Source organism: Sus scrofa, chromosome 1 (genome assembly GCF_000003025.6).
Source record: "Sus scrofa isolate TJ Tabasco breed Duroc chromosome 1, Sscrofa11.1, whole genome shotgun sequence".
Classification (NCBI taxonomy): Eukaryota; Metazoa; Chordata; class Mammalia; order Artiodactyla; family Suidae; genus Sus; species Sus scrofa.
The window spans coordinates 147,958,660-147,964,542 of NC_010443.5; the positions used below are offsets into that span (position 1 = coordinate 147,958,660).

At 41.2% G+C, this 5,883-nt stretch overlaps 1 long non-coding RNA gene across 1 annotated transcript; it reads right to left on the reverse strand.

The window, feature by feature from the left end:
- LOC102157619 lies at positions 822–5,418 on the reverse strand. Its single transcript, XR_002345834.1, has 2 exons — positions 4,624–5,418; positions 822–1,138 (listed from the first exon to the last, which is right to left on the reverse strand). It is a non-coding gene; the product is annotated as an uncharacterized LOC102157619 (long non-coding RNA).

Below are 5,883 nucleotides of genomic sequence, written 5' to 3' on the forward strand. Positions count from 1 at the left end.
TATTTGCATTTCTTTGTAATGATGTATTTGGTTTGGGGGGAAGGATCACTGATCTCTCTCTAAGGGACAGGAACAAAATTGGAAACAAATATCTGATGAGTGAGCATGGGCATTTTCTGTTTTGTTTTGTTTTGTTTTTCTTTTTTTTTCTTTTTTTGGCCACATCCGAGGCATACAGAAGTTCCCTGCCTAGGGATCAAACCTGCACCGTAGCAGTGACAATGCCGGATCCTTAACCTGCTGAGCCTCCATGGGACTCTGGGTAAAGGCGTTAGCGATTTTTTTTTTTTTTTTTAAGATTGGCAATCTATAACAATTTTCTAAATGCAAAAAAATTAGAGTAATATCAAGGATTAATTCATCATTTATTTTGTTTCTTTGGCAAATCTAAAGTGATCACAGTCTGATATAGGAACTCTGACGTTAGTTGGGTAATTCTTCCTTGCCCAACTTTTGTGACATGTCTCAGTCACTTTTCTTGCAAGATGTAATTGAATTCTGTGTGCATTTTCACTTTTACATCATGTGCGTGAGCATTGCTGGGCTCTTAGCAACTTTTTTCTATCTGATGTAAGGTGGGAAAACACTAAGCTGTCTCCAGCCACCTCACGGCCACAAAACACTGGGGGCTGAGGTGCCCATGCCTGACTTCTGGTGATCCAAGCCCTGTTAAAAATATTATTGACAACTGCTGAGTATCTGGGGGGTACTTATTCATATAATTCTAGATGTTGGATTTTTTAAGACAGCAATTTTTCTCATGCCCAGTGATTGTTCTTTTTCCCCATTTCCACTTAACATTTTAAAGAATTAAAGTGACATTAACGTCATTTAGTATTTGTTTCTGGGTAACAGAGATCACAGTAGAAAACATGCTAAAGTCAACTCCATTGTTCTTTTCTAAATTTAACATAGTTAGCTCACTCTTTCAGGCAAGGCATCCCCCTTTGGTGTGAAGGTTGTTTCTCTTGATCAAGATCCTCATCCCAGACGTCAAACTCAGTTCTTATCTCAGGAAAATGGCCTTTTAAAATATCGACTTTCCCAAAATCATTTCAGGGCTTTGGATGAAAAATCATTTCAGAAACTTGTCTTCACCGTCTTGGTGACATAAGGTAATATGAGTGCAGCTGATCATCTGTTGGGGATTTGGGGAAGAAAAGAGATGTGGAAAGGGTAGTCGAAATCACTGATATCTGAGGAATATTCATCTCCACAATTTAAACACCTGTTTCTTAGAAACTAGGAGAGCCCCATATTTACTCTTGGTGGGTTTTGTTTGTTTGTTTTGGGGGGTAAGATATGTATTATAGAAAATAAGGATATAGATTCAGAAAATGGATATGCCCAAATCATTGCCAGTTTCTGTCATTATGGCCCTTATGAAATAATTATTTGCTTTACTGTCAATAATATAATTTTTAAGTGCTCTCAATAACATTCACAAGGATTTCTGGTAAGCATTTTATTTGTGACGTGGCCTCCTGTGTTTGGTCTATCATACCAGTGCTCACGGACGTAATATTCTAGGAATTTGCTTGCTTTCAAAACAAACGGAAAAAAACCCTCCCGAGTACTGACCGGGAGTGCTTACCTGCCGCTGTGCCGAGTGCAGTTTCCACTTGGCTGAGAAGCAAGCAGCGCTGTGAGGCTGTGGGCCCCGAAATGCTGAAAAGACTGCCTTTTCTGCACCCCGGCATTCATCCAAACCCTCTACTTTCTCCCACTCCCCCCCAAACTCTCCTGCCCTATTAATCAGCATGAATGTTCACTAAAAATAGGGCTGCCTTTGTTCAAACACTTCCCAGGGTTTTACTGGTGAAAATCAAGGGTGCCGTCTAAAGGTACACTCGGGCATGTTCTGGTCAATAATCTGGTGTCACTAGGTGAGTGCTTCCAAGAAAACTCAGCCTCCATGGCCCCCAAAAGAGACTCCATGAGGTTAACTGATATACGGCTTATGTTTCTCAAAGACTATTAATAATATATGGCTTTGGATTTTTAGAAATCAGGGTTATCCATTTAAATTGGTATTGTTACTGAAATAACACAAGAAAGCCCCTGGGAGCCATTTAGAAGCAGTTTGTTATGACCAAAGTTCCGGGCAGTTTAATTGTACTTTTCCTGTACACTGTGAGGTAGAGATTGACCCCCAAACTGTGCTGGTTGCCAGTGTGGGCTGTGTTCATGACCCAGCGTGTGTCCCAGGGTTGCGGAGGTTCAGGAAGGCCTCCTCCAGTGCTCTTGATCCTGGACGCATGTGCCCAGTACACCCATGATACTGTTTCAGATAATAAAACAATTAAAAATTAAGCCTTAGGACTCCATTGTCTGCATTATAGCAAATAAATCAGCCAAAGAAGCTCAAAACCTACCCAAATGGCAGAAAGGAGGTGGTCCGAACATAGCAAATAATCTTTTTCAAGCAAGAAAGTGACTTTATCTTGCAGGAGAAACGTCAGCTGTGAAACTTGTCATTGCAATGCTGAGTCCTCTGGCAGAAATGTCTCCCCACCTTGTGGCAGAGACAAGAGACACACGGCTCTCTAGCCATACAGTTGCAAATGCTTTTCCCAGTTTCCAAAGTATACGGCAGTTTCTAACTATATAATTTGGTGTATATAAGTAGTCTCTTAATAGGTTGCCATGAGTGAAAACTATTATATATAATCGCTAAGATCTACAGACAAAGAATGTTAGTAAGCATTAAAGAAAGCAGGCAACTGTGCTGAGGTCTTCAGGAAAAACCATCTTTTCCAGTTTTGCTCAGAACAAAGGGAAGATGGTCTTTTCTTCCTGGGACACGAAAGCCATTGACTTCCTTCTCTCTGCTCCCGATTCAGACACTTGGGGCCCAACGGCCAGGAGGAGTCCAGATTGCTTGGCTAAGTGTCAGCTTTTGTATTTTTTTAGGCCGAGATTTGAGCTTTGCAGTTTTTAAAGGTAATCATTAACCTATCTGATGTCTTGATGGCATTTTGGCAGAACTACAGCTATGCCACTTTTCCATGTATTGTTCCTTGTAATTTCCTACTTTACCCCAAAATTGTATCTAGAAGCATCATCCTAACGTGACCCCCATTGACTGAGATGAAGACTCAACCCGCACTTCGAATTTCAACAGAGAATTTGAGTTAAATAAGATGGGCAAAAGGAATGCTGAATACTCTATACTGAATACTTAATTTGCACATTAAAAGCTGGTCATTAGTCCTATATTTTAACTCTGCAAAAGTCAGGAACTATTATTTCTGGAGGAGTCTAAAGGGATAAACTAGACTCTTCAGTGGCAAAGCCCATGGAGGGTCCTAAACATAGTTTCTCTCTCAACCCTAAGGACAATTAAATAACACTTGAAGAATAAATTTGTTATCACATTAAGACCAAGGGTAGGGATCCCAGATCAAATTGTAAACAAAGTTACAAAGTAGAATTATAACTGGAAGAGGGTGTTTACTAAAATCCCATTGTAGGAGTTCCCCCAGTGGCATAGCAGAAACCAGTCTGACTAGTATCCAAGAGGATACAGGTTTCATCCCTGTCCTGGCTCAGTGAGTTGAGGATCCAGCATTGCCATGAGCTGTGTTGTAGGTCACAGATGGGACTTGGATCCCGAGGTGCTGTGGCTGTGGTATAGGCTGGCAGCTGTAACTCTTATTCGACCCCTAGCCTGGAAGCTTTCATATGCCACAAGTACAGCCCTAAAAAGAAAAAAAAAAATCCAATTACAAATATAATTCCTAGAGTATATTCGCACCTTGGCATATTCTACTGTTGCAGGGTCTGCCTGCAGTTTCATGTTATTGAAATGAAATACAGGTAAGACTTGAAGTGGCCAAAGGACCAATGATTTGTTTTTGTTTTTTTAATGTTTGAGAAAACCCAGCAACAGAGATCCAGCTAAGATGCCTAAAACACAGCTCACCAAATGAGGTTTTCAAGAGATTCAACAGAAAATCAATAGGACTAGCAAAAGCTTATCTAATTCTAAGAAATCAGCAAATCAAAGAAATAAAAAAGCTGTCTTTGAACCAAACTGTACCTTCTAACAAGACTACCTTCTAGCATTATGGCCCATTCCTTAAGCTTTAAAAGCCGGGCTTTGAAGGGGCTGTAGGCCACTTACAATCCAAATATGGGACAGTGCTCTCCTCAAGCTTATTAAGTGTATGTTTCATACAAATGGGTGTTTTAAATGATTTGTTCATGGATGTGCATACAGCTTTCAAAATAATGATCTTCATACACTGTCATTAAAAAATTGTAAAAAAAAAAAAAAAAAAAGAGAGAGAGAGAGAGAGAAAAAAACAAAGAAAGAAAAAAGGAAAAAGGCAATGGAGCCATTGACCAGAAATGAGGTTGTTGTTAAATTTGTTTGGAAACAGTTCATTTGGATCTCTTTCTCAAGATCTTAAAATGACTTTTCAAAGGCAGCAGGTCTGAAATAAAGCTTATTGACAAACAAATTATGGCTGACTATTTGGACACAGGACACCAACACGTAATCCATTCCTCCCTCCCTCCCCCCACAGGATTTTATGTTCTTTTAAATTATATCAGAATTCTGTGATCTTTCTTAGAGAAACTGGAAAGAAAATGGGTTCCTTGTTAAGCCTCGGTTACCTTCATTGTGTTACAGCAGGGGACACACAGTTACTCGTGGCGCTGAGTTGGCTGCAGAGATAAAGCACAGAGTGTAACAGGCTGGGGCGTTTCGGCCGCAGAAAATGGAATCTACCTCCGTCCCCTGTGGAAGGAGGGGGCGGGGAGCAGGAGGGCTCACTCTCCTGGGCAGAGCCAGCCCAGAAACAAGGGAAACTCCTCATCAAAGCTCTCTTTCAAACTCTTCTCCACTTCCTGTTCTCCGGTGTGGTGCGAGGTTTCATCTGGGACAATGAGACGAGCTGCTCGCCCATCTTATACTCTAAGAGCACCCGTGGAAATGTCATGTGCTCGCGAAATGAATAACATCTCTAACCCTCCCCCCAGCCCACACCCCCAAACGCCATTTCACTGCATTTCATCCAGTTGATCTTATGGAGATGAGCCTTGAGGGTCTCAGTGCCGGAGGTGTTCCTAACTTGGACTCAGAATTATTTTATACCCCCACCCCTTTAGGAAAATGTACAGATTTCTAAAATCTGAAATTCAAGAGGCAAATAAGCACGGGTAAATGGAAAAAGAAACAGAAAAAAGCTCCGTTGGGGGCGCTTCGGATTCTGACCCTAAAAGAGGAAGGAGCTCTTCTGAACCATTCTCTCCCTAGTGGAGTTGAGGGTACTAAGCCCCAGAAGCAGTGCTCTTACAGCAGTGGCTGCTCTGCCAGAAAAGCCGGCGGTGGTGGGAGGACCAAGTGACAGGGTTTCACTCCCTTTTTCAGCCCAGAGATTCTAATCAGCATGAAAACCCAGTAGAGCCCAGGCAGAAACAATGCCCAGTGTATTCCACGTTGCTCATTTATTCCACCTCTCTCTCTCTCTCTCACCGTCCAAGACAAGATTTTAAGTGTTTTGAAAGAAACACAAATAAAGCAGAAGCGAAATAATTAAAGTCTGCTGTTAGAGGCCCAAGCGGCAATTATTAACCAGAGCATATTTATGCAGTACTGTCAAAGCTTCTTTTGAAATATTGAAAATGTTTTTCTAGGAGAAAACGTGGTACTTTTTAGCATTTTCCAGAAACTAAATATATATCAACTCTCCAAACAGCAAGCACATCTGCTAATCTGAAATTCAGTACTGCTGTTGTTTGTAAGGGTTTGTATAACTCACTTCCTGTCTTTATACTTACACAACAGGATATTTAAATAACAAAGACAACAACGAAGAAGCCTGGCAAAACGATGGCACTCCTGACATCACAGTGCGTTTCTTCATTTCCTAA